Raw genomic sequence first — 10,120 nt, forward strand, 5'->3', positions numbered from 1 at the left:
TTGGGGGTTAGGATTTTTTTCCTTCCTTTTTGAGGAGATCACAAGCATGGACGGCAGAAGTGAAGGCTGGGAAGTGAGTGTGGTCTGGGTGCATTATGTAAAATTCCCAAATAACCAACAAAAGTACTATGTTGGAATAAACTACTTTTCTAACCAAGTCCTCCACACAAACACAATTCTAATCACCATGGCCATTCCACAGGTAGTGTCCAATAAGGAATTCAAAGAAAAGAGACAAGCCATAGGATTTTCTTAAGCAAGAAAACAAAACAAAATCTCTAACTACATGAGCGCTCATCCAAGTATGGCTTCAAAAGTCCAAAGCAGAAGAAGGAAGCTAAAAACAAAAAGCCAAGTTAGAAGGCTGGTGCCCAAATCCAAGTAGGTAATGACAATGGCTATAAGATGATAGCAGAAGACACTGAAAAAACATAAGGGTTTCCCAAAACTTAACAGACCTTATTTAGAGGAAGAAAACTGGATCAAAAGTGAATATGGGCTGGAGGATGGGTTCACTAGCTGCTCTTGCAGAGGACCAGGGTTCAGTTCTCAGCACCCATGTGGCAGCACACAAGTGTCTATCCAGTGAGACCTGGTGCCCTCTTCTGACCTCCATGGTACAAATATGTACTCATAGGCCTAACACTCATACATATAAAGTAATAAAAGAAACTGCGGGTGGCAGCACAAACCTTTACTCTCAGCCTTCAAGACACAGAGGATGGAGAATCTCCATGAGTTCAAGGCCACCCTGATCTACACAGTAAGCACCAAGAAAGCCAGGACAACATAGAGAGACCCTGCTTCAAAAACAAAGCAATAATAATAATAATAATAATAATAATAATAATAATAATAATCTATTTTAAATTTTTGTAAGGATGATTATGGGATTTCTGAGATAGATTCAGAGTCTCAAGAATAAAATTTGATTTTACAGAGGTGTCAGTGAGCTAAGTGCCTCTGTAGCAACCGTAGACCCAAAGCTCAGTAGAGGGATTTGGAATAGCCATGGATTTAAGGTGACTAGCAGATAAACAAAACTAATAGCTGGGAGTCAGAGGCTGAGATGGCCCATTGAAAAGCAGGGTGAAAGAAGGAAGGGAGGGGCTTAGACAGAAAACAGCAACATCTAAAGGGAAGGAGAAAGCAATTATAAAGTGTGTGTGCCGGGCCTTGAGAAGAAAGCTCTCTGCAGCCAACCACACCACTCTTCCTTCTGAAAGCTCTAGTGAACTCAAGCAATTCTGATATACTCAGTGGGTTGGCCTAACTAGGCCAGGCTCAGATGCCAGCATAGTGAATAAGGCCAGGAAAAGCCAATGTGGGACTTCCAGGAGCCCCAGGAATTGGACAGAGATCTAAAACCTAAATGGACAAAAACAAGTGGAAAAATAAATGTTATGTGGCAAGTGGAAAGGATGGCGGGCCACACACACTGCAAACAGAAGTAAGAGCAGCTCCTCCAGTCCGAGGACACAGCTCCAGACAGGAGGGAAGGAGTGAGGGTGCCTGTGTGCCCAGTGGAGCACAGTTCTCATGCAACATCTCTCCTTTCCCCTCAGAACTCTTACTATTTTAAAGACATTTTATAAGTGTCCGCTGCTTCACTGAGTCAGACTTCCTTGACAAATATTTAATAATGAACATTGTATTAGAAAGGACTTCATTGCTTTGTCATTACTGAATGGACATAGTAACAGTTTTAATAATCTTTTGCAAAATTATCCTATATCTTCTGGGGAAAAAAATGTTTAACTATGTTAAGGTGACCAAGTAATTGTCAAATTTTAGGGTAACTAATATGTAAAAATAGATATACCCACCTATACATTCATTTCAAGATATTTTTTTTTTTACCCCCAGTGCTAAAAAAAGCGAACTATAAAGTCTTAAAATAGAGAGAACTTTGTTGTGGAATGTCCAGAATGCTTACTCATAGATTAACCAGAGTGATACTGTTTTAATTAAATTAATAAACTTGGAAGTGTGCAGTGGACAGTGCATGAGCTGACTAGGAGATCATGCCGGGCATTAAAAGGGAGTTTTAAAATGTAATTGTTCTTCAGGATTAGATTAAATAAGCTTAATGGTCTTTGGTGTCAGAGGCAATTAGAAAACAACAGTTTACTGTTTCAGTTAAATGTGGAAAAGTGTTTTCTAAGACTTCTAACCTCTTCTCCCTAGGCTGGCAAAACCAGGGGCACATCCTGAGAACCAATGTCTCCCCGGGCGGGCGTCAGTTGTCTCTCCAGACTGAGTCTCCAGGGAATCTGTATGGCACGGCGCCATCTACTGTGCAGCTTTAGAACTGCGACTTCCGACTTCATTTGTGAGGCTTGGTCCACTGGGTGAGAACAGCAATGATTTTGCTTGAGAGGTTTTACAAGTGCTATTTTTTAAAAAAGAAGCAAATTAGAGATTACTGTGAGTGCATTTAGATCCATAGGATTCAGATTTGAACAATTAAATTAGACAAGAAGTTTCCTTGCTGTGTGGAAATCAGTTTGTAAAACTGGTGATTACATTCTTGGCATCGCTGAGAACAGACAAACATTCTGGCGGTTGTTTTCCTTTTTAATCAAATCCCAAAGCATACAATTCTAATTAAGATGACTGAATTATGTATATGTACAAGAAAGAGGAATATTCATGTAGATCTGTTTTATTTATAAAAGAATGTTTGCATGACTCTCTTCTGCTACGGTCAGACATCAATTATTTAAAGACAAGCATTACATTTGGCCCAGTCTCTCCCTCTTTAATGTTAGTACCTAGCTTCCAGCCAGTCTTCTGCAACAATAATGCCACAGAAGAGGAGACATGCATGATACTGAACTATCACAGGATACATTTTAGCTGAGTTTGGAAACAGTACAGATAAACAAAGCAAGAGATTTTGATGGGATGCATAGTACATCTAACTCACCAAATCACCAGAACTACCCGAGTCCCTGGTGGTCTTCAAGATAATATAGCTGTCTGCAAGCCATGTCTTGTGTACACAGGCATGAGCTATCGCCTGCCAGCTGTGGCTAGAAAAGCTCTATGCATTAAGAGTTTGAACGTCACAACTCGGAGCACATTTGACCTGATTGTGGCAGGGACTGTCTCGAAAAACGATTACTCTGGGGAGAATAGCAACTTAAGATGATCCCTTGAACATGTGAGAAGAAAAAGAGAAATAGCTGGGAAGACAACGGAGTCTTGGAGGGCATGGTGGATAGAGGGCACAGACTGAGGGAAAGAGGAAGAAACGGGTGTCTTAGAGGGCAAGGGGGAAAGAGGAGAGAAAAAGGAAGGTCCTTAAGATGTGTTCCTTTGCTCAATCTTGGCATTATCCTTATTCTTCTCCTCTGAAAATTGATGGGACTCTGTTATAACTTCTTAAGTTAATGATGAGAATGTAGAAGGTTGTTATGTCTGAGGGCTACAATAGCCAGTTTTGCTTCAAGACCTGCCTGCAAGAATGACTTACTCTCAGTTTAGGAAGAGAGTTATTGTGTTTTGTTTTGTCTTTGAGACGGGGTTTCCACTTTGTAGTAGCGGCTGGACTGGACCTTGCTGTGTAGACCAGGCTGGCCTCACAGAGATCTGCCTGCTACTGCTTTCTGAGTGCTGGGGTTAATGGTGTTTGTCACCATGCCCTGCTCAAGAATGGCTTACTCTTAAGCCTTCAGATCCACTGATGCTTATGAAGGAAGAACACCGCACAACTTTTGAGCTCATCAGTTGCTGCTCTTCAGTTCCCTGATATGCCTTCCAGAACATCTGGTGTCCAATTGAGATGGAGGACGTACCAAACTTCTAACAAGACCATCACTGCCTTCACCAGGTGGACAAGACCATGTTTGGCATCACTGAAAGAATAAGCAACGTGTTGTTTAACAAACTGAAAAATAAAACAGAATTAATCACCGAGTAAGTGTCAATCAACATTTTAAGATTGCATCCTTGGTGTAGGGTTTCAGATCTTCCCTGAGATGGCATTAGTTCTGTCAGAGTCAAATGCCCTGTTGTCAAATGATTTTTATCACTGCTTTGGCAGTCTCTCCACCAGACAGACAGACAGACAGACAGACAGACAGACAGAGTCAGAGAGATGTTTGTAAAAGAGTCAAGTCTTTCTTCTGAAAGGACGCTAGGAAGAATAAGACCAAGCAAAATAAAGACTGTGTCCCTGACTTTCAAATTCCTGCCATTGTCGTATTTGGATAAACTCATCCAGAAGCCAAGCCTTGCCCTACTTTCCTTCCTCTCTGAAGAGCTCACCTCTTATGGAAATCAACACCCACTACCACCTGGACCAACATGACCCTCCACTTCCACAGCAGCTTCTGAATAGGTGTGGCTTCATGCTCCACATCCACTTGTGACCCTTTGTTGTATCACTTTCTGGCCCTTGGTTGAACTTCGTGGATCTATTATTGTCTCTAAGTTAAAAACCAAAATGTGACTTCTTTGGGAAGCTTTCCCTGAGCCCAAGCCTTTAATAAACCATCTCCTGGTGCCATATCCCTTCCTTGGAATATGTGTAACTATCCTTATCAAGTACTTAATGTGACTGTCAACTTATAATTTGTTTCTTATTCAACTATGATTTCCATGAGACAGATTTCTGCTTGCCATTACATCTTGGACACCCCACCAGGGTTAGCTTCATGTGTGTGCGTCATTTGCAGTCACCTGTAAGAGCTTGGAAGGATGTCGTGTCTGAGCTATTGCTCTGCTAGCCCAGACTTAAGACACTTAACTTTCAAGCAAGAGGCTCCATCTTTTCATTTTGAATGAGGACTTGCAAATTATGTGGGCTATTTTGTAATTAGCCTAGTGCTTGACACATGGAAAGTATTCAATAAATTGATCTTCCATGTTTAATTATATGCAAATAAGCACATGAATGACTATGTGATCAATCTTTAAAAGACACAACTTCATGAGTAACAAGAATGCATTCCAAAAAAAAAAAAAAAAAAGCTGTCTTTTGCTAACTTGTCAAATGAGAATCTCTTAACACAGTTAAAACACTGAATTAACACATGGATGATAACTAAAACCCTTAACCTCCCTTAGAAAGATTGCAAATCCAAGTTTATTTGGGGTATATAGATCTGGTATTATTTTCACTAAGACTAGGAGGGTTTGAGAGAATAATGGTAAAATTGTGTACTGAATGCCATTCAGTGGTGGCAAGGCTGAAGTCAGACCTATCCCATAATCTGGTTTTCCACTGAAGCTCCTTAGCAACCATCAGACACATTCTAACATTCAATTCCTTGATTAGGTTAATGTCAGATATTTGTTCTGTTGACTTCTTATTATAAATTTAGTAGTAAAATTAGAGATTTTATTAAATTTAAGTTAGAAGTAAATTAAAACTACAAGTTCAGTATTGGAGGTGAGAGTCTGGTTTCCAGGAATCTCTTGCTAACTATGTGGACCCAGGGCAATGTATTTAACCTTTCAGACTCATTCTCCTCAGATGTAAACTGGGGACAAGAAATTATAGAGATGTAAGAAATAGCATGTGTGAAGAAGGATTGATGGTTCTGGCATGTAGATGCCTCCCTAATTACCACAGTGGTTACATGGAAGATGGGGAATTTATCTCTGCATCTCATACATTTACTGCCATTTGCTTAGCATTTACTCAACTAGAAATAAATATGCTTTCTTTGTCTTTGTTTTTTTTTTAATGCTTATTTGTATTGACCACCAAGATGTGTGTCACTTAATGGCTTTGACCTCCTGCTACCACATTTACACTGGGTATGTTACACAAATCATCTACTAGCCTGTGTTGTTTGAATCTGAGTTCATCCTGACCCATCCAGTTCAACTAACATGGCTATAAAGGTGTTTGTTTGTTTGTTTGTTTGTTTGTTTTAATCTTCTAAATACTCCTCCATGATTTCGTTGTCAGCACTGGACATACTGTATCCACTGAAGCTAGACTTTATTCCTATTTACTGTAATGGGGTTTCAGGGTTCTTATCTCACAAGGACAACTGAGGGGCTCTGTTGGCCCCTAATTTGATTCTTGACTAGGATAAAGCAAGCCCTAGTCAGGTGAATGCTGAGAGAGCACCAGCACTGGACAGGAAATTGAGTGAATGTCAATTAGAGAAGTTCAGAGGCTAATTTTAAGGTCAGGGTAATAGAGATGAAGATATTCTTTGGATTTTTTGTTGTTGTTTTGAGGTTTGTTTTGTTTTGTTTCTTTCTTTTTTTTAACTTTGTTGTAAAAGAAAACTAGTGGTAGTAGAGATAATGAATTGTCTCTTCACTGTCTTCGTTATGGTGATTGAATCTCTGAGTCCCCAATCCCTGAAGAGACCCCATGCCTCTGTGATCATCATTCATCATCTATCTATTGGTGCAATAATGATTTCCAAAGCTATATACATAGTATAAATTTCAATGGATATTAAATTTAAAAGCTCACAGTATAGACTAACAACTCAACTAAGCACAACACAATGCCTAGTTGCCTAGTTGCCCTATACGGGAAGAGTTAGGAAGGAATCATCTGAAGCAAGAAGAAGCATTTCTAACCCCACAGCAGTAACAGGTCGGAAATCTCAACTACCTCACTCCAATGGAACAGCTCCTGCTCTAATTGACGAGTAACTTGCACACATGTCTTCTGATTGCTGGACTGCATTCTCCTTATGAGCCCAGCAGGGCATCCTGTGTTCCTTCACCCCTACATTGCATAGCACAGGGCTCAGCACTGTCTTGTCCAGGTTTTGACTGGAATGACTTGAGTTCTAGAGTGTGTCCAGAAAACTGTTCCTACTGCAAGTGCCAGTGAATCAAAAGAGTGGGAAGAGAAAGAACCAAGAGGTGATGCTTTCAAAAGCATCCAATAATTAGTGTAATGTGACAAAAGCATCCAGTATTTAGTGTAATTTGAGGTTATTCATCTTGCCAGTATACTGATTTAAAAAAAAAAAACCAGCTTTTGTGGATGGAGCTATCTGCTGTCCACCAGCTGTTCAAAATGACCCAGAAAGGGAACCAAAGGGTCATATTTGAAACTGAGGATTCAAGTTTCAGAAAACAAATTTCTACAGAATTTCTTTTGGTACTTTTAAAGGAAAATGCTCTCCAACATTTGATATTAACTCAAATTCAAAAACTCCCAAATGTGAATATGCCCAGTACCCTAGGCTATTTGACCTAGTAATATACCAAGACTCCCCACTAGCTCACATAAACATGAAGGTTTTCTTTCAAATTTATGAAACAAGCCTTTAATGGTTACAGACAGTGAGAGAACATTTTATGGACAGCCTCCCTGTTATCACGGTTCATGACATTTACAATGTAATTATTGTGGGACATATCATAACATAATTGAGACTCTGAAAATGAAAATGAGAGGTAATGAGATGCAATTCACAAACCACATGAAACTCAAGAAGAAGGAATACCAAAGTGTGAATACTTCAATCCTTCTTAGAAGGGGGAGCAAAATACCCATGGAAGGAGTTATGGAGACTAAGTGTGGAGCAGAGACTGAAGGAACAACCATCCAGAGACTGCCCCACCTGGGGATCCATCCCATACACTGTCACCACACCCAGACACTTTTGTGGATGCCAACAAGTGCTTGCTGACAGAATCCTGTTATAGCTGTCTCCTGAGAGGCTCCAGCAGTGCCTGACAAATACAGAGGTGGATCCTTGTAGCCTACCATTGACTGAGCACAAGGTCCCCAATGAAGGAGCTAGAGAAAGGACCCAAGGAGCTGAAGGGGTTGCAGCCCCATACGAGGAATAACAATATGAACTAACCAGTACCCCCAGAGCTCCCAGGGACTAAACCACCAACCAAAGAGTACACATGGTGGACTCATGGCTCCAGTTATTTGCATATGTAGCAGAAGATGGTCTAGTTGGTCATCAATGGGAGGAAAGGCTCTTGGTCCTGTGAAGGTTCTATGCCCCAGTGTAGGGAAATGCCAGGGCCAGGAAGCTGGAGTAGGTGGGTTGGTGACAGGGTGTGGGGGGGGGGGTTGGTAATAGGGAGTTTCCGGAGGGGAAACCAGTAAAGAGGATAACATTTGAAAGGCAAATAAAGAAAATATCAAATAAAAAAATCTAAACAAAGAAAGAAAAGAAAATGAGAGGTAATAGGAGGAACAAATTTATTTTAAAAACCCAAGAAATATTTTATTTGAAAATTAAATTTAAAATATAATAAAGTAGATGTAGAAAATGATTGAAAATGTAATTGAGAGAATTTTGTGTTTCTGTAAGAAACATCTACAGGAAGGTCAGCTTAAGGCTCTTCTATGACCTAAGTTTAGAGGATAACTCTCTAAAATGTGTCAGAGTAGCCAACTAATGCTCAAGAGAGGTGGCAAACTCATGAACTCATCTGGACTTGAAGAAGCAACAGTGAATTCTTCCAGTATGAAGACCGATTCAACCAGAGAGTACTTGACATTGGGTTCTCTGTGTCTCTCTGTCTCTGTCTCTCTGTCTCTGTCTCTGTCTCTCCCTCCCTCCCATTCCCACTTCCCCTTCCTCTCCATCTACATTTCCTTTTCCATCTCCCTTTCCCTCTGTTTGTGAGTGTGTGTGTGTGTGTGTGTGTGTGTGTGTGTGTGGTGGAGGGGGGGTGGCTCAATTATAAAGTGTTGGCTTGATATGTCTATGACCCTGGGTTTAATCCCCAGCCCCTTAAAACATAACTGTTAGATGCTCAAGAAATTTTATTTTCATATACTTTGGTATATGGGTCCTAAAAACAGAAGCATTCCCTTCATAGATGTTAGCATAACCAAAACTGAGACAGCAAATGCGTGTGCCAACATGTACTGCCAATGAAAATAAGCCAGCTCCCTCCACAGGGGTGCCTTATTTTTCTCCTTTGAAATTTAGATGTGTGTAGCTACAAACAGAGGTTCCACGTTCTAGCTGTCCCTCAGTGTTGCTTCTGTTTCTCACTCAGAGCCACAGTCACCTCATGGTTTTTCTTTTTCTTTCTTTTTTTTTTTTTTTTTGTGGGACACCAACAAAAGTGACAAACCTTTGTCAATTGACAGTGCAATTGTCCTCTGATAATTCCCACTTGCCTCTCTGTAGCCTTATGATTAAGTTCAGACCAAACTTCGCCTGCATTTTAAAAACTGGAACATTATGGCATTTATGTCTTTGGACCCTAGACAATTATAAAAAGATGGAAAAAAGGAAAGCACGGTCTTAAGATATTAAACCTATCAAGGAAGGGAGTGGAGGCTTGGAGAATGTGATTCTTCAGATCAGATGCAGATGCTGAAGTTGCAAGGCATGCGTGAATTTTGAGATGTCCGAGCACTTGAGATGACTCAGCCAACCATTGGAGATTTATTCAAAAAAACTCCCTTTTCTTCCTTTACAGGGAGATTTTTGAATTTAGAATTTAAAAAGTGATTGTTCGTAATCCAAATCCTTTTAAGAGAAAAATAAAAAGGGTGGGCGGCACTCTAAAGGAAGAATACTTCATTGCTGAGATGAGAGACAAAATTGATGACTTTCCCACTGATTCTGTGGCCAGTTTGCCCCCCCCCCCGCCCCTCCTCTGAGATTAAAACATGCCTGAATTAGAGTAGGCACTTCCTTCCTTCTGTGCGGTGCCAGTTCTCAGAGGAAAACGTCCATTTCAGTCTTTGATTCTTGTAGCGCAGAGACAGCGATGAAAGGGCCTGTTGCTTCCTGGATTATAAGGATTTCATTTGGGGGCTGCAGGGCAGGAAGGAGAGTTTGAAGGGTGTGTGCATCCAGCGTGGGTGTGAGAATGATTTTCTCCAGGGTCCTTATTTGGTCTGGAGCCCAGAGTAAACCATTCAGTCACCTCAAATTTCAGTGCCACTGACTGCTCATCCTCGCTGTGGCTCCATGTGGAATGTCTTGGAAACCAAGGCAATTTTCCGTTTCTTCCCCACAAAAGGGTTAAGTGATGCGGCACTCTTAGAGTGGGCATGGTGTCATGTGCCTAGAATCCTAATGCTAGGGAGTTTGAGGCAGCAGAATTATGACTTCATGGCCAGTCTAGACAACATAGTAAGAGTTTGTCTCACAAAGAAAAAAAAAAGACAGAGGGGGGGGAAGAGGAGGGAGGGGAGGGAGGG

The sequence above is a fragment of the Mus pahari genome, chromosome 9 (assembly GCF_900095145.1).
Source record: "Mus pahari chromosome 9, PAHARI_EIJ_v1.1, whole genome shotgun sequence".
Taxonomy (NCBI): domain Eukaryota; kingdom Metazoa; phylum Chordata; class Mammalia; order Rodentia; family Muridae; genus Mus; species Mus pahari.